This window comes from Canis aureus, chromosome 10 (genome assembly GCF_053574225.1).
Source record: "Canis aureus isolate CA01 chromosome 10, VMU_Caureus_v.1.0, whole genome shotgun sequence".
NCBI lineage: Eukaryota > Metazoa > Chordata > Mammalia > Carnivora > Canidae > Canis > Canis aureus.
The window spans coordinates 51898275-51924781 of record NC_135620.1 but is presented as its reverse complement, the minus strand read 5'-3'; the positions used below and the strand labels follow the sequence as shown (position 1 = coordinate 51924781).

The 26507-nt window shown below is 43.0% G+C and overlaps 1 protein-coding gene across 1 annotated transcript in view; it reads right to left on the bottom strand.

Moving 5' to 3' along the window:
- Positions 1-3205: 3205 nt before the first annotated feature.
- TZMP1 (transition zone microprotein 1) overlaps positions 3206-26507 on the bottom strand; it is a 414174-nt gene continuing 390872 nt past the window's right edge. Inside the window, exon 3 of the transcript XR_013388013.1 lies at positions 3206-3220. The gene's annotated coding sequence lies outside the window, so the exon portion shown is untranslated. The remainder of the gene's footprint in view (positions 3221-26507) is intronic.

Here is a 26507-nt window from a genome sequence, read left to right as displayed (position 1 = left end):
GGTCTTTTGGACAGAGTGCTGCCTTATGAGTCTTTGCAAGCTGTAAGGTGTGGGTTAAGTGGAGCATCTTCTGTCCCCAAAGATGCACATATCTACATAGATACATACCTACGAACATGCAGAACCACCTGACATGTGCCTATGAGAGACCAGAGTGCCTGGGTTCAAGTCCTACCGTTGCCTCTTCCTGGTGCTGTGATGTGACCACTCCTCTTCCGGAGATAGCCAGGGCCTCACCGGGGGATGTTTTCCCACCTGCCTTACCTGAACAAAAGTGTTTAGGATGGGAGGATTGGAGAGGAAGGGGGCTTGAACCCCCGGTAGGCTCCAAGGGTGCCAGGTAGGGAAGGAGGCAGGAGGAAGGTGGGGGGACGCAGACAGGCTCCTGGGGTTGGCCACTTCCTTGAGATGTGCTCTGTCTCTAGTCTCCCACTTCACATGGACCCAGACCAAGTCTGAGCCAGCAGAGCCCAGTAGTTACTGTGTGGATTTGGTGGGCACCAGACCCCCCTACATGGAAGAATGTGAGCTGGATGCCAAATCACTGACTTAAAAACGTCCTTCAGAGGCAGGACTGTGGTGCCCAGGCTGGTGGGTACTTGTGGAGGTGTATGAGTGGAACCTCTCGAGGCAAGACTGTTTGCTGCTGGTGACAGAGGGAAGCTGTGTGTGGGGAGGATGGGGGAAGAGGTCAAGGAAATGAGAAGATGGCCAAGTTCTAGATGTTGCCAAGTCTCCGCCACACTTGCAGACTCCCCTCCTCTCGTTTGTTCCAGGAGGTGAGAGAGTTTGGACATTCCCAGAGGCCCATTTCTTAGAACTGGAACCTCTTAACCCTGTCAGAAAGGAAATGAGGTTTGTCTGGCTGAGCAGGTCATGCCAGACCAGCCTCATTTCCTTCTCTGGCAGAGTACCCGGGCAGGGAATGTGGCTGTTGCCTTTATCTGGGCTCAGGGAACTGTACCCTGGCTGTGAGGCAGAGGAACCTTCAGGGCATGGTTGTTGTGGGGAGCGATAGGGTCAGTGGACCAGAAACCAGAGGAATGTGACACTCCAAGGACATCTGCCCTTGAGCAAGGTGCTTGCCACATCACCAGACAGGGAAAGTGGCCAGTAAAAGCCCTATAAACAGCGGTGATTACCTCTGGCTCTTTCTGCCTTCCCACTCACTGTGTAACTTTGGGAAGTGGAGTCCCCTCTCTGAGCCCTCAGTTTTCGGACTTGCCCTCAGAATCCACCTCTGGTCTCCCCATAGTTTTGCCCTTCCCTCCAGTAGGAAGTGCCCTCATCTTGGGTTTCCTCTTATTTCTGAGGTTAACCCTTCATACCACCTTGAAAGAAGTCACTTTATCTCTGAGTTTTTATTTATAAAAATAGTACCCCCACCTGCCCTGTACAGCTTAAAACCACACTAAGATATGACCTCACACCAATTAGGATGGCTGTAATAAAAAAAAAAAAAAGGTAAGTGTTGGTGAGGATGTAGAAAAATTGGAACCACTGTGCACTGCTGGTGGGAATGTAATATAGTGTAGCACCTTTGGAAAATCACATGGTGATTCCTCAAAAAATTAAACAATTGTCATATGATCCAGTAATTTCACTTGAGTATATACCCAAAAGAAAGCAAGGACTTTAAACATCGATGTATCCATGTTCACAGCAGCCTTATTCACAGCTATCAAAAAGATGGAGATGACCCAAGTGTCTATCAACAAATGAATGGATAAACAAAATGTATATACATCCAGTGAAATACCATTCAGCCTTAAAAAAGTAAGGAAATTCTGGGGCACCTGTGTGGCCCAATCAGTTGGACGTCTGACTCTTGGTTTCAGCTCTGGTTGTGATCTCAGGGTTGTGGGACTGGGCTCCGTGTTGGGCTCTCTGCTGGGTGTGGAGTCTACTTGGGAGTCTTTCTCTCTCTGCCTCTCCTCTTCTCTCTCTCTCTCTCTCTCTCTCTGAAATAGATAAGTAAAATATTTAATAAAAAAAAAAAAGAGGGATGTCTGGATGGCTCAGTGGTTTAAAAAAAAAGAGGGATGTCTGGATGGCTCAGTGGTTTAGTGCCTGCCTTTGGCTCAGGTAGTGATCCTGGAATCCTGGGATCGAGTCTCATATTGGGCTCCCTGCATGGAGCCTGCTTCTCCCTCTGCCTGTGTCTCTGCCTCTCTCTCTCTCTGTATCCCTCATGAATAAATACATAAAATCTTTTTTTAAAAATTCTGACATATGCTACAACATGGAGAAACCTTGAAGACATTATGCTAAATGAAATGAACCAGTTACAAAAGGACAAATCCTACATGACTCCACTATGTGAGATACCTAAGTAATCAAATTCATAGAGACAGAAAGTTGAGTGACGGTTGTCCAAGGCCAGAAGGGAGAGTGAGTAGAGGGAAGAATGGGGAGTAAGTGTTCAATGAGTCCAGAGTTTCAGCGGTAGAAGATAAAAAAGTTCTGAAGATAGATGGTGGTGATAGTTTCACAATATGAATGTATCAAATGCCACCGAACTGTGTACTTAAAAGTAGTTAAATTCCATGTTATGTATATTTACTATAGACTGAATGCATCCCCCCAAAATTCATATTGAAACTTTAACCTGGGCACCTGGGTGGCTGAGTTGGTTAAGCGTCCTGGGATCCAGCCCTGCATTGGACTCTGCTCAGCGGGGAGCCTGCTTCTCCCTCTCCCTGTTGCTGCCACTCCCCCTGATTGTGCTCTCTCCCCCTCTTTCTCTGTCAAATAAATAAATAAAATCTTAAAAAAAAAAAAACCCACAGAACTTTATTCCCAATATGATAGTATTTGGAGCTGGGGACTTTGGGAGGTGGTTAGGTCATGAAGACAGAGCCCTCATGCATGGGATTAATGCCCTTAAAAGGGTAGCCCCGGTGGCGCAGCGGTTTGGCGCCGCCTGCAGCCCGGGGTGTGATCCTGGAGACCCTGGATCGAGTCCCATGTCGGGCTCTGTGCATGGAGCCTGCTTCTCCCTCTGCCTGTGTCTCTGCCTCTCTCTCTCTGTCTCTATGAATAAATAAGTAAAATATTTTTTTAAAAAATGCCCTTATATGGGATCCCTGGGTGGCGCAGAGGTTTGGCGCCTGCCTTTGGCCCAGGGCATGATCCTGGAGACCCGGGATCGAATCCCACGTCGGGCTCCCGGTGCATGGAGCCTGCTTCTCCCTCTGCCTGTGTCTCTGCCTCTCTGTCTCTCTCTGTGTGACTATCATGAATAAAAAAAAAAAAAAAAAAAAAATGCCCTTATAAAAGAGACCCAGGGAGGGGTACCGGGGTGGCTCAGTTAAGTGTCAGGTCATGATCTCAGGTTCCTGGGATGGAGCCCCCCCGCCCCCCTTGGGCTCATGGTGGGAGGAGAACCTGCTTTTTCCTCTGCCCTTCTCCTCTGCTTGTTCTCTCTCGCTATCTCTCAAATAAAAATATTAAAAAACAGAACCCAAAAGTACAAGAAGTCCACCAAACCTTCTAAAAAGAGAGAGAGAGGGATCCCTGGGTGGCGCAGCGGTTTGGCGCCTGCCTTTGGCCCAGGGCGTGATCCTGGAGACCCGGGATCGAATCCCAGGTCGGGCTCCCGGTGCATGGAGCCTGCTTCTCCCTCTGCCTGTGTCTCTGCCCCTCTCTCTCTCTCTCTGTGTGACTATCATGAATAAATAAAAATTAAAAAAATAAAAATAATAAAATAAAAGGAGAGAGAGAGAGAGAGACCCAGAGAGTTCCCCCATCCCTTCTGTCACGTGAGGTTTTATAGCAAGAAGGTGAGGTGTGCAGTCTGTGCACCGGGAAGCAGCCCCTCACCAGACATTAAATCTGCCAGCACCTTGATCTTAGACTTCCCAGCCTCCAGAACTATGAGAAGTAAATTTCTGTTGTTGATAAGCCATCTAGTCTATATGATTTTTGTTATAGCAGCCTGAAAAGACCAAGCTAGTATATTTTACCACAATTTTAAAAAAATGAAGCAGCTCCCCATAGCCAAACTTGAGTTCATCCTGCTTTGAGAGGTGGCTGAGTATGGTGGTGTGAGTCCAGCATCCACCTGGAGGTTTTGAGCGTGAAAAGGGCTGGCCCCCTGAGGATCTGCAAACCGTGGGCATTCAGCGTGCTTGCTGAATCCAGCTTGGCGCTCTGCCCCAGATGACTGGCTTTGCAGTTGCTACCTTTGCCCAAAACCAACACTTTTCCCTAAGGAAGCTAGATGCAGCAGAACTATGACATAGGTACGACTATCCCTTAGCCAGGGGCGTTTGGGTGGAGAAGGTGAAGTCTGGACTCTTCTGGTAGGATATCATGACTAAGGGGCAAGGAGGCGCCTGTTCCCAGAGCACCCCCTTGGTTCCCGTTTACTGGTTGGCAGAAACTAGGGTTTGAGGTGGAGACTTTTTAAAGGAAGAAATGACAAGCTGGGCAAGATTACACCTTGGCATGCAAACAGTCACCTAGACAGGTTCCGTCTAGATGAAGGGGAAAGACCCCCCCAAGGGTCAGGAGGGAGAGCACAACGGGGTTCTGGAGGATAGGAGAGACACTTCAAAGAGATGGTCCTATGACTTGGTGTGGGTGAGGGCAGGAGAACCTCCACCCTCACGCTGCTATATTGGTACAACCTTTCTGGGAGCAAACAGTAGAAAAGTAAATCCTTTTTTCCCCCAAGATTTATTTATTTAGAATAAAAATCTTGAAAAAATCTTTATAAAAATCTTCCAAGATTTATTTATTTAGAGCCATCATGCATGCATACATGTTTGAGCCAGCCAGGGGAGGGAGAGAAAGAGTCTCCAGCAGATTCCCTCACTGAGCAGGTAGCCCAGTGTGGGGTTCGATGCCACAACCCTAAGATCACAACCTGAGCCAAAATCAAGAGTCAGACGCTCAACCGACTGAACAACCCAGGCACCCTAGTAGAGAAGTAAATCTTAAAAGTGGACCTATCCCTTGACCTTGCAATTCAGCTTCTAGGAATTTATCTAAAGAAAACAGAGCTGTGCACCAAGATGTATGTGCAGCAGCGTTTGCTAGGCCACTGCTTGTAATAGGAACACTTAGAAGCTACCGTCAATGAAGGACTCTGCTAAGTAAAATGAGGTGCATCCAAGCAATTAAATACAGAGTGACCATTGAGAATGATGAAGTGGATCTATATTTATTGATTAGGAAGAGGTATAAAAAAAAAAAGCAAACTAGAGAATGGTATTTCCATATATGGTAGGGAAATACATAAATAATTTAGTGCAGAAATTACTCTGTGATTGTGGGAGCAGATGCATGAGCAATAAAATGAAGAGATGATCTTCCCTTCTCAGCACAGACTACAGCCAGTCTCCCATTTGGGGGTAACAATCTTTAGTGTTTTGGGGGTTGCCTGAGGGCATTAACAGTGCTGGCCCCATTGAAAGAATGAGCTGGATTGTCCCCTGGGGGGTTGCATGCCTTCCTTGCAAGTGCCCAGACTTGGAAGGAGGATGGAGGCTTCCTCCCACAGAGGAATGGTGGAGGCCTGTGCCCTGTTCCCATGTGGTAGGACATGGCGCTGTGAGGATGTTCAGGGAGGCCAGACAGGAGCTCAGCTTGAGCTGATGAGCTTCTGGCTATTCTCTCAGATTTTGAAAAAGGTGGGGCATTCCTTGGCACTCTTTCCTGAGTACAATTGAACGTTCATGCCTTTTATACTTGGGGTTATAAAAAATTTTTTTTAAGATTTTATTTATTTATTCATTAGAATACACAGAGAGGAGAGAGAGGCAGAGACACAGGCAGAGGGAGAAGCAGGTTCCATGCAGGGAGCCTGACGTGGGACTTGATCCCAGGTCTCCAGGATCACGCCCTGAGCTGTAGGCGATGCTAAACTGCTGAGCCACGGGGGGGCGGCCCCATAAAAATGTTAAAGAACAAAAAGAATGGGAGAGGGCATTGTGCCCCAGCTTTAAAGGAGCAAGATTGGCCTCAGGCACCTGATCATGACCCAGTGAGGAGTGTGAGCCTAATGAGGAAGTCAGGGGGTCTCCACTGCCCAGGGATCTTTGGCCCCAGAGTCCAGGAGCTCTGTTGTTGAGGGAGCCCCTGACATCTGGATTTTGACACAGATTTGAGCACAGAGCTATGGAGACTCATGTCCGGTCCAGATGGGAGTGCTGGACAATTGGCCTGTACTCTTGGACCTGGTCCCTGCCTGGAAGACATGAGCCAGAGGAGGGTGGATACCAGGCCTTGGTATGCCTCTGACTTTGAATCCTCATCTGGTAGGGTGCCTAGAGTTGTGGGCTCAGCCTTGCCCCACCCTGCCCAGCTCCATGGGGCTCAGCCAGATGGAGCTGTCTGCATTGCGAAATTTGGACATGGTGGGCTAGGGGATGTTATCCAGCCAGGGACTTGGGCCTTGTAAGTCACTCCGTTTGTGGGAAAGCGTCCTATTATCTCAGTGACTCTGGCCTCCTCTAATAACAGTAACGCAGGAGACAGGCTGGCTTCAAGGTCCCAGCTCTGTAGTTTACAACCTCACCAGAGCCATGTAAGCAGTGAGAGCAGGCAAGGGAGGCTGCAGGTACAAGGCCCTGCCCTTGCCAGCGCACCTAGCACTTTCCTACCTGCTCTGCGGTGCTCACACAATAATCCCCATGACAAGGAACTGAACCTTAGGGAGGTCATGTGACTTGTACAAGGTCACACCGGGTTAGTGTCCACCCCAGCTCTCCTGAGTCCCACTGGCCACCGGACCATGATCCAGTTGTTCGTCCAGACTCAGCAGCACTCCCTCCACAGAATAAGTAGAAGGAAGCTAGAGGCTGCAGGCTGAGCGGTGCCCCACCCCAGCAGGAAGGCTGTGGTCCTTACTTCAAGCCTGGCATCAGCAGCACTGCCAAAGGAAGTGTGTAGATCGAGGACTGAGCTCAAGAGCATGGTTTTTATTTTGTGCACTTTTCATTTTGTTTTGTTTTCCTTTTACAGTTTAGAGGACTTGGGAATCAAGCATAGCTCCTGGCAGCGGCTCTCAGAGCAGAGACATCACTGTGACCACAGTCTGGGAGACACATGAGGTGGTTAACATTGAAGTCATCCATGGGTAACTGGGTGATAGGCAAAGGAGAGCACGTGATGTGATGAGCACTGGGTGTTATACGCAACTGATGAATTATTGAACACTACATCTGAAACTGATGATGTACTATGTGTTGGTTAATTGAATTTAAATTAAAAAAAAAAAAAGAAATCATCCATGGGGGTGCAGGAGGCCTGAGTCATGGGGTATGAGGAGGAAAGAAGACCCCTGAGGGCTGAAGACCCCAGTGGCCCCAAAGAAGTGAGGCTGCTTTCTGCTTCTGGAAGCATCACTTGGGTAAGCAACAACCTGGCTCACTGCCAGCACAGCTCCTTCATGCCCTGCTCAGCAGTGTCCCTGCCCTGGGCTGACACCTGGTGTCAGGAGGATTCACTAAGGTATTGTCCCGAGGCACCTATCCTCCCTCACCATGCAGCCTCTGCCTAAAGGAGGCAGCTGCCCCACCAATCTCAAGTTCTTAGCCGATGGTACCTTTTCTTTCTTTCTTTTTTTTTTTTTAAGATTCTATTTATTTATTCATGAGAGACACAGAGAGGCAGAGACAGACAGAGGCAGAGAGAGAAGCAGGCTCCCTGCGGGGAGCCTGATCCAGGACTCGATCCCAGGGCCCTGGGATCACGACCTGAGAGACAAAGGCAGTCGTTCAACCCCTGAGCCACCCAGGTGCCCCTAATGGTACCTTCCTAAGTGAAGCCAGGGCAGTGTTTTCATTGGTCTGATGACTCATGATTTTTAGACAGACTGAACCAAGAGTGTTAAGAAACAAGTCTTTGGGTTTGACTTTATCAGACTCCAGACCTCACTGATTCATGTTTCATGTGGTTTGCGCTGGATGGAAGCTGACCCAGCCGCAATGAGACCATGGGCAAGACTTGCTGCTGAGATCCGAAGAAACCTCCCCCATGACTGGTCTCAGCCCAGAGGCAGCCGGCTGCTCTGCCTCTGCCTCTGGGGCTGGGGTGCACCTTTGCCTCTCACAGGCCTGGGCCTGGTGACTGGTGGGTTTGACTGATGAGTCTGTCCTGCCAGCTGCCCAGGGCCTGTGGGCGCTCTCCCCATCTTGGGCCTGCCCTATCTTGCAGGCTCACTGCCCATACCCTCCAGAAGACTGTTCCAGGGCTTTTCTTCATGGGAAATAAAGCCTGCCAAGCCTTTCCCTGGCCCGCCACCAGCTCTGGGGTGAGGACACTGCTGGAGGGGCTTTGCTTGGGGCGGATGCAGGCAGTAGAGGGAGCTAAGGAAACCTTGGACTAGGAGCCCAGTGTTGACTCCATGGGTGACCAAGGCCAGAAACTGGGGAGGCTGTGAGGACCCTTTAGGGCCGCCAGCTGCGGTTCTAGGAGAACTCTCCAAGTTGTTTCATTTCTCCAGCTCCTTCTGCTGTTTGAGGTTCCTGCTGGGGTGCTTAAGATAGGACTCAAGGCCAGAAACAAAGGTCTCCTTTGTCAATCCAGGAAACCGGGCAGGGAGGGGCAACTCCGGGCAATCCTGAGGCACTCCCAGGGGCATGGCTCACAGGAAGGGAGCTAGGCTTTTGCTGCAAGCCTTCCGGGAGGGCCCTGTTGCTCTTCCTTCTTTAGACTCCCTTATCACCTGGACCAAAGCTGCAAAAACACCAAGTTCAGCTTGCAAAGTGAAACACAAACTTGTCCCAATGGTCTCTCGTGGCCTAGCTCTTGTTTTCTCCCAAACGCTGCTGGAGACAGACCCCAAGGGAATATCAGAGCGTCAGACTCTCACCGTGCCCTGGAAGCCCTCCAGCCCTGAGCATCTGTGCCCAAATGTCAGCCTCCTGCTCCAGTGCCTTAGCTGGTAGCTAACCCAAGGGCTGCTCTTTGAAAGGGGACTTGGTACTCAGGCCCAGCTACGATTCACTGGAAAGGAGAGAGGCCAACCAGGGGCTTTAGGGCCATCAGACAAAGCCACACTACCTTCCTGGAAGGCAGCAATCATCTCAATGGACGTAGCCTCTCCTACAGGTGCTCACAGAACTCACAGTTCACAAAGCCCTTCCATAACTTCCAGTCCCGTTGTTCATGACAGCTTTGAGAGGTGACTGGGCCATTGGCAGAATGTAAAGGATATGGACTTAAAATAGGGCCAGATGTATTTGGGTTCAAAAACCTGCCTCTGGGTGCCTGGCTGGCTGAGTTGGAAGACTATGTGACTCTTGATCTCAGGTCATGAGTTTGAGCCTCACGTTGGGTATAGAGATTACTTAAATAAATAAATAAACTTAAGAAAGAAAAGAAAAAAAGACCTGACTTCACCACATAGCCATTGTAGGACATTGGGCAAATTATGTTATTTCTGTACAGATATTCAATTATCCCAGCATCATTTACTGGAAAGGCTGTTCTTTCCCCATTGCTCTGCAGTGCCACCTTTGTCATGAAGCTGATATCCATACCTGTGAGGGTCTATTTCTGGACTCTATTCTGGTGTGTTGCTTTATTTATCTATCCTGTGCAGACCATACTTTTTTTTTTTAAGATTTATTTATTATAGAGAGAGAGAGCGAGAGAGCACAAACAAGAGTGGGGGGAGAAGCAAAAGGAGAGAATCTTTAAGCAGACTCCCCGTTGAGCATGGAACCTGACTCGGGGCTTGATCCCAGGACCTATGAGATCAAGACCCCAGCCAGAATCAAGAGTTAGATGCTTAACCTAACTGACCCAGCCACCCAGGCACCCCCATACTGTCTTAATTAGTTTACCTTTCAATTAGTCTTATTCCTTTTCTTCATAAGTGTCTTGGCTATTCTTGGTTGTTGCATTTCCATATGAATTTTATAATCAGCTTGTCAAGTTCCACCAAAAATCACCACCATCACCCTACTTGTTGAGATTCTGACTGAAATGGATCACTATAAGGAGACTTGATACCTTTGAAACACTGAGCCTTCAATCTATAAACACAATATAATCCTCTTTTGGCTTAGGTCTTCTTTATATTTAGGGTCTCACATAGTCTTATTATTTTTTCCTAGGTATTTGATATGTTTACACTGTTATAAATAATAGCCTTTAAAACTTATTTTTCTAGGATGCTTGGGTGGCTCAGTTGGTTAAGCGGCTGCCTTGGGCTCTTGTCATGACCCCACAGTCCTGCGATTGAGCTCCACATCATCTGCTCCCTGCTCAACAGGGAGTGTGCTTCTCCCTCTCCTCTTCCCCTGTTTGTGATCTCTCTCTCTCATTCTCTCCCTCAAATAAATAAATAAAATCTTTTAAAAAAATAAACTAAAATTTCTTTTTCTGCTGTTGCTGATATAAAGAAATGCAATGGATTTTTGTGTATTGACCCTGTTTTCTGTAACCTTCCTAATTAATTCTAATAGTTTTTCTATATTCTTTTGTATTTTCTATGTATACTATCCTATCATCTGCAAATGATGTTTCTTCCTTTCCAATCCTTATAACTTTTATTTCTTCCCTCCATTACAATGTTGAATGTAAGTAGTAGAGGTAGGGTTTTTGTCCCCCTTATTTTTGCTTTATTCTTTGCTTATTTGAAATTCACATATGTAAAGGAAAATCTTTACTATTTCACCATTGAGAATGATATTTGCTGGGGATGCCTAGCTGGCTCAGTCAGTAGAGCATGCAACTCTTGATCTTGGGGTGGTGAGTTCAAGCTCAACATTGGGCAAAGAGCTTACTTAAAAAAAAATTGATGTTAATGTAGGTTTATGTAGTTATTTCTTGCCACATTAAGAAAATACCTTTCTGGGGACGCATGGGTGGCTTAGTGGCTGAGTGTCTGCCTTTGGCTCAGGGTGTGATCCCAGAGTCTGGGGACTGAATCCCACATTGAGCTCCCTGCATGGAGTCTGCTTCTCCCTCTGCCTATGTCTCTGCTTCTCTCTGTGTGTCTCTCATGAATAAACAAAAAAAGAGAAAAAGAAAATACCTTTCTGTCTCTTGCTCACTAAGATGTTTTTTCCCTACTTGTAAATTTTGAATTTTATTAAGCTTTTTGGCATCTATTAAATTATATGACTTTCTCTTTATTCTTTCAATGGAGGTGAATTGCTTGGATTGGGTTTCTTTTCTTTTTCTTTTTTGAAATTTTATTTATTTGAGAGAGAGAGAGCATAAGGAGGGAGGTGGGGAGAAGCAGAGAGGGAGGGACAAACAGACTCTAAGTGCAGAGTTCGTCTTAAGGCTCAATCCTACGATCCTGAGATCATGACCTGAGCCCAAATCAAGAGTTGGATGCTTAGCCAACTCAGCCACCCAGGTGCCCCAGATTGGTTTTTAAATATCAAACCAACTTCACATTCCTAGAACAGAACCAAATTAGTCACTATCTACTAACTGTTTTACATACTGCAAAGTTTTCTTGATTAATCTGTTCAAGATTTTTGTATTTATGTTCATAAATGAGATCGGCAGATAATTTTCCTTCTCATAATATCCCCATCAGGTTTTTATATTTCTGAAGGAATTATTTTTCCTTTTCATTTCAATCTTACAGAGAGAAATGTTCAGAGAGAAACATTTTAGGGGCACCTGGGTGGCTCAGTGGTTGAGCGTCTGCCTTTGGCTCAGGGCATGATCCAGTCCTGGGATCAAGTCCTGCATTGGGCCCCCCGCAGGGAGCCAGCTTCTCCTTCTGCCTATGTCTTTGCCTCTCTCTGTGTGCCTCTCATGAATAAATAAATAAAATCTTAAAAAAAAATTTGGTTGATTCCCTCTATTGCATTATTTCCATTTTATTAATTTCTGATCTAATTTTTAAGATTTCCTTCTATTCTATTTGGGTATAATTTGCTTTTCTTCTCATGCTTTGAGATTAAGGCTTAGCTCTTGATATATATGTAAGTATATTTATTGAAAGCTAGAAACTTCCCTCTAAGCACACATTTAACTATATTCTACAATTTTATGTGTCCTATTTCTTACTAACTAGTTTCTACTTTGGAATTTTTTCTCACTCCAATAAACTTGTTTTTCTTTCATCTACTAGTAACATAGAAATGTACTTTCTAAAATGTCCTGTCATGTGTAGAGATAAATTCATGGAAAGAATGTGACTGCCGGTTGACCCACGAGCTGGACCTGAGCAATCAGAGACTCCTCACCACCTCCCCTGTCCTTAGAATGTACACTAAGCTTACCGTTTCCATAGTGGGAACTGTTGCCTCGAGAACATGGCCTTGAGAGATAAGGTGTTCAGACAATGTGGATAGTATACATGACTGAACCCAGTTAAGGCCTCTATATAAACTTTTGAGATTTATTGGGTGGGTGCAGTAGCCTAAGACAAGTCTCATAAATAAGTCTTCTTGCTTATTAAACCTGCTGCTTATCATTCTAGAGTGGAACGCCTCTTTCTTCCATCTCTCCCTGCCCTCTGTGTATAGAAGCCAGTTTCAGATTACACCCAGGAAGCTCCCAAATTTTTAAATCAATATTCAAGTTTTCAAATTGTTGAGAAGTTTCTGTTTGCTTCTTATGACTTTCTAGCTCAATTTCATTGTAAGCAGAAAGCATCTTCAGTATGATATTGATCCTTTGAAATTTGTCGAGACTTGCTTTGTGGTCCAGCATATGGTCAACTTTTGTAAATGTTCTTGGGCACATAAAAAGACAATGTAGTCAGAATTTTGAAGGACAGCATTCTGTGTATGCCCATCAGGTCAAATTTGCTAACTGTATAGTTCAAATCTTTTATAGCCTTAATGAAATTTTAAATCAGATCTTCTATATCTTTTACTTGTTAAAAATCTTCCACTATGTGCATTTTTCTGGTTATTCTGTAGTTCTATTGATTCCTGCCTTTCCTGTTTGAGGCTATATTGTTAGAGACTTTCATATTTAGAATTATTATGTCTTCTAGGTTTGCAGCTTTTGCCTTGAAGTCAACTTTATCTAGGCATTAGTGGAGACGGTTGCATAATCTTGTGAATATACTGGAAGTAATCATTAACTTGTACACTTTAAAAGGTATGAGAAAATCTACCTCCTCTGATAGTAATATAATTACATCCGCTTTCTTTTGGTTAGTCTTCATATTCTATATTTTTCTATATCCTTTTTTTTTTTTAATTTTTTTTATTTATGACAGTCACACAGAGAGAGAGAGAGGCAGAGACACAGGCAGAGGGAGAAGCAGGCTCCATGCACCGGGAGCCTGATGTGGGATTCGATCCCGGGTCTCCAGGATCACGCCCTGGGCCAAAGGCAGGCGCCAAACCGCTGCGCCACCCAGGGATCCCTATTTTTCTATATCCTTATGTTTTTTTTAACCTGTATCTCTTATAAACAGCATACAGTTGTTTTTTAAATTCAGTCTAACAATTTTTGTATTTTAACTGGAGAATTTTTTCCATTTATAGTCAAAGAAATTATTGATATATTTCAGTCTAAATCTATCACTTCATTAAGTGTTTTCTGTGTGTCTCATATGTACTATATTTCTTTCCTCTCCTTCCTTGACCTATTTTTGAATTGATTATGTATTTTTTAACTTTTCTATGTTTCCACTCTATTGGCTTAGAAATTATGCATTCTTTTACTATCTTTTTAGTAGTTATTTACAGGGGTTACCAGATCAATCATTGATTGATAGTAAAGTCTACTAGGAATTTGCCTTCTTCCAGAACAATCCAAGAACCTTGGAACACTTTTGCTCCTTTTATGCCTTCTTGACTTCTATGTTATTGTTGTCATGCATTTTAATTTCACTTTATTTGAAACCTCACAAGAGATAATTATTGTTGTTTTATAGTATCAATTTGAATTTATCCACATATTTACCATTTTCATTGCTTTTCATTATTTTCTGCATTTTCAAAGATTCAACATCCGGGATAATCTTCCTTTTGCCTGAACAACATTTTCAGTGTGGCTCAACTGGTAACAAATTTTCTCTTTCTCCTCTCTCTCTCTCTCTCTCTTTTTTTTTTTTTTGTCAAAGTGTCTATTTCACCTTCATTATTTCTGGATCACATTTTTAGAATGCAAAATTTCAAACAAGTGCAAAAACAAAGAGGCTGGTATAATGAACCTCTGTACCCATAATTAACTTCAACAATTATTAGTACCTACTCAATTTGTTTCAATATACCCATCCCCACCCAGTTTCAGATTATTTAAAAGCAAGTATCTGACATCATGTTTCATCCCTAAATATTTCATCTGTAAATATTTACTATCATTAAAAAGATACTCTTTTTAAAATCCCAAATAGGAAAAAATAAATAAATAAATAAATAAAATCCCAAATAGGGCAGCCCCGGTGGCTCAGCGGTTTAGTGCCACCTTCAGCCTGGGGTGTGATCCTGGAGACCGGGGATCGAGTCCCAGGTTGGGTTCCCTGCATGGAGCCTACTTCTCTCTCTCTCTCTCTCTCTCTCTCTGTCTCTCTCTGCCATGAATAAATAAATAAAATCTTAAAAAAAATTAAAAAATAAATAAAAAATAAAATCCCAAATAATTAAAAAATAACAATTCCTTATTAACAAATACCAGTGTTCAAATTCTTCTGATTTTTTATATGGTTTTATTTATGATTTTTTGAATCAGAATCCCACTTTTCTTCTTGAAGGATATTTTCACTGGATACAGAATTGAATTTGTAAGTTATTTTCTTTCAGTGCCTTTAAGGTAGAATTCTATTGTCTACTTGTTTCATTGATCCTTATGGGAAAATATATATTAGTTTAATTTTTGCCTTTTTTCTTTTTTAAGGTTTCTTTCCCCCCTCTGGATGTTTTTAAGATTTTCTTTTTGTCACTGGTTTTATCAGCTTTTCTATGATGTGGTTAGGCATGGGTTTCTTTTTATTTAATCTATTTGGGTTTCCAAGACTTCTTGAATCTCTGGCTTGATACCTTCTTCCTTTTTGGAAAGTTTTCAGCCATTAGCCCTTCAAGTTTTACTGTCTGTCTCTTCTGTTTTTCTGGAATTTGAATTGCTCATTGTTAGGGCTTTCATCACACTTTTTGTGAATTATTCCTCTCTTTTGTGTTTTCGAAACCTTTGTTTTCCTGCACTTATTTCTGATTATTTTTTAGGACTTATTTTTCAGTTCATGAATTCTCTCTTTAGCTTGTCAAATGAATTGGTAAACCTATCCATGATTTCTTCGTCTTATTTTTTTAAGATACTATTTATTTATTCATGAAGGACACAGAGTGAGAGGCAGAGACGCAGGCAGAGGGAGAAGTCGGCTCCTTGCAGGGAGCCCGAATCAGGACTCGATCCCCAGACCTGTGATCAGGTCCTGAGCCAAAGGCAGATTCAACAGCTGAGCCATCCAGGCATCGCTGTTTCTTCTTCTTCTTCTTCTTCTTCTTCTTCTTTTTTTTTTTTTTTGTTTCTTCTTCTTATTATATCTTTAGCTCTGAAATTTCCATTTATGTTGATATTGTCTATTGTTTTCGCTGATTTTCATTTATGCCCTATTGTCTATACATGGGCCATTGTATTTGCAAAACACAATGCAAAAAAATGTTTATGGCAATAATTTGAGGCTTAAGTTGTCTTCCTCCAGAAAGGATCACCTTTACTTTCTTCTGTCAGGCTCTTGAAAGTCTAGAATTACTTTATTCCACTTTCAAGGACTGAGATTATCTGAAACTGATCCCTGTGAGGAGGGCCTACCTACTTCGAATTCAGCCTTATTTGTAAGGTTTAGCCTTTCAGTATATTAATCCAAGGGAAGTTCATTGCAGCTCCTCACGTTGGTTACTCCTAAACTCCAATCCCCATGCTCTGTTCAAAACAGTCACCTGTCTCTTGATCATCCATTCTGGAATTGACAAATACCACTCAGGAAAAAACAAACAAACAAACAAACAAACACTAATTTATTATCTTTTCTATGCCTTCTGGAAGATTTGTCTTATATTTCCAGTTGTCTTCAGTAGAGGGATGGGCCAAATTACAAGAAGTAAAACTCTCCTTAACCTTCTGAACTTTAATTTTCTCAAGATGAAGACCTAGATGTGCTTGTTAGATTTGGCACCATGGAAGTCACCAGTGACATTGACATGAGCATGCTTTGTGGAATGGTAGACATGAAAATCAGATTGGAATAACAGGAGTGAATGGGGTGAGGAGGTAGAAACCACATTTGAAGGCAACTCTTTTTAGAAATTTGGCTATAAAGGAAAGAAGAAATATGAGGTAGGAGATGATGAGGAATGATGTTGCTCAAAGAAGAATTTTATTTTATTTTTTTATTTTTTTAATTTTTTAAATTTATTTTTTATTTTTATTTATTTATGATAGTCACAGAGAGAGAAAGGGAGAGAGGCAGAGACACAGGCAGAGGGAGAGGCAGGCTCCATGCACCGGGAGCCTGATGTGGGACTCGATCCCGGGTCTCCAGAAAGGCAGGCGCCAAACCGCTGCGCCACCCAGGGATCCCAAAAGAAGAATTTTAAGACTAAGAGTAGTAGAACGTGTTTGTATGCTGCTGGGAATACTTACGATGGTATATATATATATATAATCCTCATGATAGGTATATTTCATACCCATATGATAGTTAGATTACAAGTTTGCTTCCTATGTCTGCTGCATAGTGGTATTTTAATAAGCATGAGCCAAATTCCAGTTCTAGTTAGCTTTACTTATCACATCTTTAGTCATTTTCATTTCTTCTTTTACTCATTTCAATACCATGCTTGGCTCTGGATTAAGCCCTCATTCCCTTTTACATGATCTGATTCTCCTGACTGAGGTTCCTACATCAAGGTCACCAGTTCCCATCCTTCCTATAGGAAGTCACCAGAGTCATTCATATACATTATGTGCCAAGTACTATTCTAGGTGTTAGGAGCCCTAAGGTGCAAATGTAAACATATCAGTCTCCCACTTAGTAATACCTCTTCACTACCCAGTTTCCCCTGGCTGAACCCTTAAATCCTACCTGTCTCTCCAGCCTTGCCCCTCTTCACCCTTGTTCCTTCCCTCCACAGGCCACTGTGTGGGGTAAAGCTGGCCTGGCTCAGAAAAAGATGCTTGGGTTGAGGAAGGCAGGGGTTCTGGGTGTCACAGCTTGTCTGCCTAGCCTGGGCTAACTGTCCCAGAGCTATGTGCCTGGGGAGGCTTTGTTTCCCTTGGCTCAGAGTCTCTGGGGACAGTATTTGAACCAAAACTCCAGTTCCAGGGAGACAAAGGTAGGAGCAGACATCCTGGACTGGCAAGCCAGGGCTGAGCTGTGCCAGGGCCTTTGTTCCTAACTTAGGAGAGGCTTCAGGTTTCTGTCTTTTTTCTAAGAATGGGGGATGTGATACGTGGGTACCACATTGGCCAAAATCAACAGGAAAAACAATCCCCGGGGGGAAAACCCACTCCCTTAAGTCACAGTGGTGTGCTGTATGTATCTGTCAAAGTTTACGTGTCTGTTACATGATTATATGTGTCTCTGTATATATATTTCATATCTGTATGTGTGTGTCCCTGCGTTCTGGGCTATGCGCCTATCTGTGTTGTATGCTGAGAGGGAGAAGAGGGGAAGATCTATATCATGCCCTGTACCTGTGAATTAGTGTAGCCTGCCTGTACTTTATACCTATATCTACATGTATGTCTGTATCATATTTCTGGGTATATCTGATATTTGTTGGTATGTATTCTAAGCCTATATGTTTGCATGTATTTAGCCCCCAAATTCCATGACTTCTTCCCCTCGAACATTTCTCGACTCCTTCACTTCAGCTACTCCTTCTTGTGGCCATTTCTTGAATCTTGTGATCAGTGAGAAGGGCTCTACCTCAGAAGTCTCAAGATCCAGTGTTTCAGATTCTGATCTACCTTCTTCTCCAGTTCTCTTATGCTTTGACCTTCACCCTATATGTTTTTTACATCATTACACTCCAGCCTTTCATGGCTCCCCTTCTCCTTCAGCCTTGGCTTCCAGATGCATCGCTTCCACTGCTCTCTCCTCAGACCCTCAGTATCCTAACCTCCCACTTTTATCTCACCTAGCTAATCCCTGGGAATGCAGTTGAGCCTTACTGGAAAAAAATCATATACAGTTGAGTGGGTGAGTTTACCTAAATAAAATTTATCACCTGTAACCACAGTTGGGGATTTCTCTACCTGATACAAATGGTCTTTCTTCTCCTATTTACAGCTATTTCTTTCTCCAGTTGCAGCCTTTGCCCCACTGCAAGTGCTTCAGTTGATCGGTGCACAAAGGCTTTGCCTCCTACCACCCCATAGGATTAAAAACAACAACAACAAAAAAAAAACCCCAAAAAGCAAAAAACCCCCAAACCCTGAGGTTAATGGGCGTAAACTTCCCCCATTTCCTGCCTGCTCCCCCCCACCAAACTTGTCTTCAGCTGCACCCACTCTCATCTCCTCTCTCTATATCTTGGTGTCCTTCCTTACATCCAAGGCTAGATCCATCCAAAAGAACCCATCTCAGTTCTCTTTTATTTACTTACTTTTTACTTTACTTTTTACTCTTTTATTTACTTACTTCTTAAGTAGGCTTCACGCTCAGCATGGAGCCCAACATGGGGCTTGAACTCACAACCCTGAGACTGACACCTGAGCTGAGATCAAGACCTGAGCCGAGATCAAGAATTGGATGCTTAACTAACCCAGCCACCCAAGTGCTCCTGTTAGTATCTTTTAATCAAAAGTGACAGATTCCCAATCCAACCAGCTTAAGGAGACAAAAAGGGATCTTTTATCAGCTCACACAACTGGGATGCCTCAAGTGGTATTCATTTTAAAAATGGCTATATCCAGGAGCTCAGGTCATACCATCTGGATAATGTCATGACTCTGTGCCTCAGTTTCTTTCCTCATCTGTAAAATAGGATATTAACAGTCCTTATGGCATAGAATTTCGTGAGGAAAAAAAAGCCATCAGAAACCCAGAGAGCACTATTGGTGGCTATCATCTCTTTCTCTATGCAGAGGTTTCGTTTTCTTTTTTTTTTCTCTGCAGCCTTTCTTTATCACCCGTCTTGCAGGAGAAAGTAAGCACCTGCAGCTCCTCAGTGGATCAGGTTGGTTGGAACTAGAGTATTTAGATCCTAAATCTTAATACCCGGGAGGGAAAATCCTATCAGCTTACTTTGGGTTAGGGTGCACCACTGGGCCACTCAGGTGTAGTGAGGAGAGAGATACCTGGTAAAATGTGACGACAGCAGGTCCACCTCTGAGGGTTATTGGAGCACCTCAGAAAAAAAGGATTATGGGTTGGCAAGATATCCCAAAAGGTGTCCACTGCATTTGGAGAATGGGGAATCTTGGTCTGCTTTATGAGTAGGAATAATATGGGGAATGAAGCTAGAACCTTCCCTTTGATGTAAAGAAAAGCCAAGCATTCTGGGTGTATAAGTTTAGTCCTTATTCTATTCCCTGGAGTCCCTGGAGGTTGAAGGAAAGTAGTCTGAGTAAGGAGATCAGAGGTGATATTTACAAAAAAGGACAACAGTGGGAAGTCCCTGTGGGGAAGTACATGAAGCTGCTGGGGCTCGTCCTGGTCTGGCCCTGTTGATTCTATTTGCACAGATACTAGATCAAAGAGTGCTAAAAGAAGCCTCTGGAAACCACAAGTGCTAACAAGTCAAAGTGTGGGGAAATGGGCTCTCCAACCCTGGCCTCCCATCCAAGCCCCCAGGCTTGTGGGAAGAATCTTTTCTGTATAAATAAAGGAGGTGCTGGCCACACCCCCCATTATGGCATTGGGTCACAGAAGCTCACTTGGCCAGCAGTGACACAGACAGGGATTCCAAAGGTCAAGAGAAAGTGGAGGATTAGGGATCCCTGGGTGGCGCAGCGGTTTGGCGCCTGCCTTTGGCCCAGGGCGCGATCCTGGAGACCCGGGATCGAATCCCACATCAGGCTCCCGGTGCATGGAGCCTGCTTCTCCCTCTGCCTATGTCTCTGCCTCTCTCTCTTTCTCTCTCTGTGACTATCATAAATAAATTAAAAAAAATAAAAATAAAAAAAAAAAAAAGAAAGTGGAGGATTATGGGAAACCACAAATTCACGTGACCAGATACAATGAACAGGCACAGGAACAGGTACAAACCCATAAGTGAGAGCAGCATCAAAGAGGAGAGGAGTCCCTCCTTCCAAAACTAATCAGTTTTAGACTTCATTTTGACTTTCAGTATTTCTTTCTTTCTTTCTTTCTTTCTTTCTTTCTTTCTTTCTTTCTTTCTTTCTTTCTTTCTTTCTTCTTTCTTTCTCTCTCTTTCTTTTCTTTCTTTCTTTCTTTCTTTCTTTCTTTCTTTCTTTTCTTTCTTTCTTTTTTTCTTTTCTTTCTTTTCTTTTCTTTTCTTTTCTTTTCTTTCTTCTTTTTTACTTTCGAGAAAGAGAGCGAGGGCATGAATAGGGTGAGGGACAGAGGGAGAAGGAGAGACTCTCGAGCACATTCCTTGCTGAGCACAGAGCCCAATGCAGGACTTGATCTCATGACACTGAGATCACGACCTGAGCCAAAATCAAGAGTGGATGCTTAACTGACTGAGCCACCCAGGTGCCCTCAGTATTAATTTTCTTATGGTGTTAAGAAACATAAATAAAAGAAGGGCTTTTACTTCATAATATATCATAAAAATTAGAGTAAACTCTTATTCAGTGTTACTATGTGCCAAGCAATGTTCTAAGTATTTTTTATATATTAACTCATTTAATTTTCATAACCTTTGAGGTAGGTACTATCATTATCCTTATTTTACAGATCAAGAGACAAGGCAGAGAGAAGTAACTGGCCTAAAGTCACACAGCTGGTAAGTGGCAGAGCTGGGATTCCAACCTGGGTGACCTTGGCTGTTAACCACTTTCATCACTGCGGGTCTCACTCTAATGGTGTGCATTGCTTAGGTTCTTTGGAAGCAAGGAGCTTCCCACAAGCTACTTCAAGGAAAGGAGGAGTTATTCAAGGATATAAGAAAGGCTAAAAGAAAAAGAGAAGAGGGGCGCCTGGGTGGCTCAGTCAGTTAAGTGTCTGCTTTTGGCTCAGGTCAAATCCTGGGCCCGGGATGGAGCCCTGTGTCGGGCCCCCTGCTCAGTGGGGAGCCTGCTCCTCCTTCCCCCTGCTTGTGTTTTCTCTCTCTCTCAAATAAGTAAAATCTTTAAAAACAGGAGAAAGAGATGGAAGAGCTTGGAAATCTAAATGTAGGCACAATGGTGCAGGCCTTTAGGAGTCTGGAAATGGAGCTTCTCTAGGGCTCAGAAGTTACTCCAGCATACTCATCAGCAAGGTAGAGTTCAAGGTTCGCCACTCTAGAGTCCCTTTATTACTACCCACGCAACATACGTCACCTGTCTGCTCCAGGCTTACTGTATGTACTCCCTGGCTTTCCTTCCCTCAGCTAGATACCTTTTTGCTTCCTCAGCTAAAGCTGCCTTATTTTTTTTTTTTTAAATTTTTTTTAAATTTGTATTTATTTATGATAGTCACAGAGAGAGAGAGAGAGAGGCAGAGACACAGGCAGAGGGAGAAGCAGGCTCCATGCACCGGGAGCCTGACGTGGGATTCGATCCCGGGTCTCCAGGATCGTGCCCTGGGCCAAAGGCAGGCGCCAAACCGCTGCGCCACCCAGGGGTCCCTAAAGCTGCCTTATACTTCTGTCTTACTCATCTCATGGCTCCCCCTTCCTTAGAACTTTCCAGCTGGTCTCTCTACATTTTCAAGGTCATAATTCTTTTTTTAAAAAAAGATTTTATGTATATATTTATTTTTAAAGATTTTACTTATTTGAGAGAGAGAGAGAGAGAGAGAGAGAGAGAGAGAGCGCAGGGAGAGGGGCAGGCAGAGGGAGAGGGAGAAGCAGGTTCCCCATGGAGCAGGGAACCTGACTCGGGGCTAGATCCCAGGACCCTGAGATCATGAACGAGCTGACAGCAGCCACTTAACCAAGTGAGCCACCCAGGCGCCCCTCAAGGTCATAATTCTGAGACAGAGAGAAAAACTGACTGGCTCAACTAATCTTTTTGAGTCAGTTCAAATCATAGGATGCCAGTCAGCTTATGGTTTGTCTGCTTTTGGGTATGGTATCTACCTCTGGTTGTCTATGGTTGCCCTTTTAGATGGTGTTGTGGGTGAGGCTGTTTCCTTAGAAGGTGCCTCCATGATAGGCATGTGTAGCTCAAGTCCTATGGAAGCATCATGTCATCAGGCTAGAACTATTCTCTGTGTCCCAAGGCAGTCCTATTTCCTTGCCCTCCTGGGAAGGCATCTTCCCCCCTCTGTTTCTGTCTAGTCCTATAAGCCTTGACTTGGCTGGTCCACTGGGGACAGCACCTGCAGCCACTGAATTGGACACTGGTCAAAGAAGGAAGTGACAGGACAGACGTCAGCATAAGTGAGTTCTCACTCACGGTGAGATCTGGGTGGAGCCCTTTGGTTCCTCCTCTCCACTTTGTTGTCTGTGTGATGAAACTCTTCAGTGCCTCTTACCAGCCTCACAGACCGGACCACGCAGAGAGGGTTTGCTGTTTACCCCACTAGCCCCATCTCTTCCTCCTTGCTGGAAGATCTGTGATTGCATTTGGATGCTCAGGAAAGCAGTCTCTTTGTAGCCCCAGGGGGCACATGTGCATGTTCAGGCCAAACATGGTAATTCCATTCCCCTTGCCAGTAATGGCTTCAACTTGACAATGGACACATACATACTGCCACCTTGGCCACTGTATCAGCTGAAGGCGGAGGGACCTCTGGAAAAGATTTTTGTCCCTCATAAAAATTAATCCATGTGGAGAAACTGCTCTTTTGACTCTAGGGCCAGGGTCACAGTGCAATCTGTGAAAGGAACATCCTTGCTCTTTGGGAGTTACAGAAAAACACATTGTGTTCCAAGTTGGAACAGGTGGATTTCAGTCAAATGGGTATTAAAAAAAAAAAGAAAGTTCTTCATCAGGGATGATAGAGATTCCTGCTCTGGAGAAGGAGGTGGGAATTAAAGAGAAGGTTGAGTTAGAAGATCTAGTAAGTCATGAGCTGCTTCAAACAGGTAGAATTGTGTGATAATTTTTCTCTAGACTTTGCCTTAATATCATGTTAGATGAAACTGATCTAGTTTATTAGGAAGGGCCAAATTTTGCCCCATTTTGGCAAATATTGACTCTGCCTTCTACTTCGCTTGCTCAATGGTCTGAAGATCTCTCCTATACCTCGCCTCCTTAATAATGAGTTTGATAATCTGGAGATCCAGAAGCTTTTTTGTGGTCAGCCTGCCCTCTGCTGGATTAAGGAGATAGACTGTATAAGCATGGACTTCTGGGAAAGGCCTGCTTTCTGGAAAGGGGACATGATCAGTAGATTAGATTTCCCTTGGGGTCACTGTAGGCCATTTGTTCACAAGAAATCAGGTTTAGGAGGCTGTAACCTAGTCCCTGAGTGGAGGGTGGGAAGCTTCCTGATGAATACTACTGCCTGGTTTAGAGGTTAGAAGTTGTATTGTTGGGTTTCTTTGTCCATATGCAGATAAAGAGATGTAAGACACCTCATTTGTCTAGTGTGAAGAACAAAATTTGATAGAAATTGGTCTTTTAGTAACCACTAAAGTTTATCGTCTTGCTAATAAGGGATCAGCAAGATGACAAAAGCTTATGCTTTGGGAACGAAAAGGATATGGAAATTGATTGGTTATATAGTTGGGATACAGAAGACTTATATAAGCAGCTAGTTTAGTGGGAAAAAACCTTCCGAACTAGATAAGGATTGCAGTTTAGGACATGGTAACAAAAATGTTATATTTAAATCTGTTATTACAGAGGAAACATGAATGAGGAGAATGTGTGATGCCAGCGATACTGGCTGTTAATCAGAGATTAAAAATCCAACACATCTAAGAAGTAAAGGATGAGGCTGCTAACTGTGATAAAATTTCACTTCTCAGGAATGGTGTCTGTTTGTCATGGGTATATAAACCACAGACGTGGCCACAAATAAGTTCTGACTTAAAAAAGACCATTTGACAATATGGAATTTTTTTTTTTTTAAAGCAGTAAGTGGTGCAGATAAAAGATAGAATAGTTTATGTGTGCCTTCCCACATCTCATTGTCTCTTTTAGTTTAGAAGCAATTTTTATTTCTCTGAAATTAGAAGTATCATAGATTGAATTTTTCCATATAATTTTGGAGATAACTGATATTTGTGCCTTTTAAGTACTATAATTTCTTGAAATTCAAAAAAATTTTGTACATGCTTATGAAAAATCATTTTAATGATACAAAAAAGAAGAGAATAAAATATTAGTTCAAATCCTGTCACCTAGATGATGTTAGGTGAATATCACTTCAAAGAGCCTTGACATATATACAATTAGAGATTAGATAGATACATAGGTTGAACAGGCTCACAACACTTTTTCTGAAAATAGCTTAGATATGTTTTAGATTTTAGAATTTTTTATGTTTTAGAAATATAGTATAGTTTATATGCTTATAATATCTCCCAGCAGGATCTAGGCAGTACTCCATAATTAAATGTTAACATTTCTGCATATGAATATTCACACTAAGAGATGTTTTAAAAACTGCAAGTAGCCTTACTTAAATTCAGGACAGACTGTGCTGCCAACTTACAAAATACCTTTAATTTTCACAGCTTTTTAGATTTCAGAATTTTAGGTAAGGAATTGTAGACCTGTGCTTTCATAAAATAGGATAATATAATACATGTTTTTTTTTTTTTTTAGAGAAAAAGCCCAACCAATTTAGTGTACCTGTAACTGACTGAATAAAAAGAAACTAAAATGAAACCAAAGAAATTGCCTCACTTTACATAAATGTCTTTTTCACAATAAGTATTATTTTCTTTTTTCTTTTTAGTATTTTCTAAAATATCTTTCTTATGTTAAAGAGAGTAAGAAAAATAAGAGATTGGAAATAGTATGTTGGAATTTTTAAAAAAGATTTTATTTATTTATTTATTTATTTGACAGAGAGAGACAGAGCACAAGCATGGGGAATGGCAGAAGGAAAGGGAGAAGGAGGCTCCCCACTGAGCAGGGAGCCCTACATGGGGCTTACTCCCAGGACTCTAGGTTCATGAAACCAGCCGAAGGCAGACACTTAACCAACTGAGCCACCCAGGTGCCCCTATGTTGGAATTTTTTGTGATGGAGATTTTCCCTATATGTTCTCAAGTACTATTAGGCTCAAGGCCCTTCAAATATTTGGTAATTCCCTTTGTTATCCTGAAATGCTTATACAATATAATCTATTCATAGAAGTAATGAAAAAAATAAATATAATGCCTAATATATACAAAAACATTGTTGTAAAATATGTTAATTATGTATTTCAATATTTAAATCCTTGGGCCTAAAGATTCAATAGGAGTCACAAGAAGAGAAGCCATTCCATTTAAAATGAGAGCAGAGGGATCCCTGGGTGGCGCAGCGGTTTAGCGCCGGTCTTTGGCCCAGGGCGTGATCCTGGAGACCGGGGATCGAATCCCACGTCGGGCTCCCTGCATGGAGCCTGCTTCTCCCTCTGCCTGTGTCTCTGCCTCTCTCTCTCTCTCTCTGTGTGACTATCATAAATAAATAAAAAAAAATTAAAAAAAAATAAAATGAGAGCAGAGGTGTAGTGGACACTAGAATAAAATGTGTGGTTAAAATAATTATAGAGAAGACTTATTTGTACAAGTGAGAGAGGGAAGTAGCCTTAATTGAAGCAAAAATAACATGATAAGTAGTAGGTGAAGAAAATGAGTATGCTATTGTTGAAAATGGGCAGACTCTTCAAGGAAGACATTGTAATAATCTCCTAAGTTGTGTCATGGGATGGGATATCGAAAGAATCTCAGAAATCACACACCTATCTAGCTATCTCACCCCGGGCTGGAGCAAACATTAGCATTCTAAGACTTTTGTGATCTTGGAGGCCATGTCCTTGAAGAGTTGATGGCAAAGAGAAAGATTTGAAAAAGAGAAGTGATATTTAAGAGGCAAGAGAGTTGGGGATCCCTGGGTGGCGCAGCGGTTTGGCGCCTGCCTTTGGCCCAGGGTGCGATCCTGGAGACCCGGGATCGAGTCCTGTGTCGGGCCCCTGGCGTGGGGCCCGCTTGTGTCTCTGCCTCTCTCTTTCTATCATGAATAGATGAATAAATTAAAACAAAAAAAGAGGCGAGAGAGAAACTGTGCGGACCTTTTGGAGACAGTATCAGATAAGATTGTGAAAGCCAGGAAATCTCCAAATAAATCATTTCAATATGTAATTTTCGCAACATAGATTTCTTACCATTTTGCTGCAAATATTTTAAGAATTCGTACATAATGGCAATACTTTAAAAACTAGCCTTTACGAAATTCATTGACATCCCTACCTTTCATTTGTCCCTATTAACTTCGTAATGTATGAAGAAGTCTATAAAAAGCAGTCTCAAACCTCCCTTTGAACATTTCCATTTGGTTTGTTTTTCTAATAACCTTACCTTTGCAGTGAAACTCTTCTCAACTAAATACTTAGCTGGAAATGCTAGAAG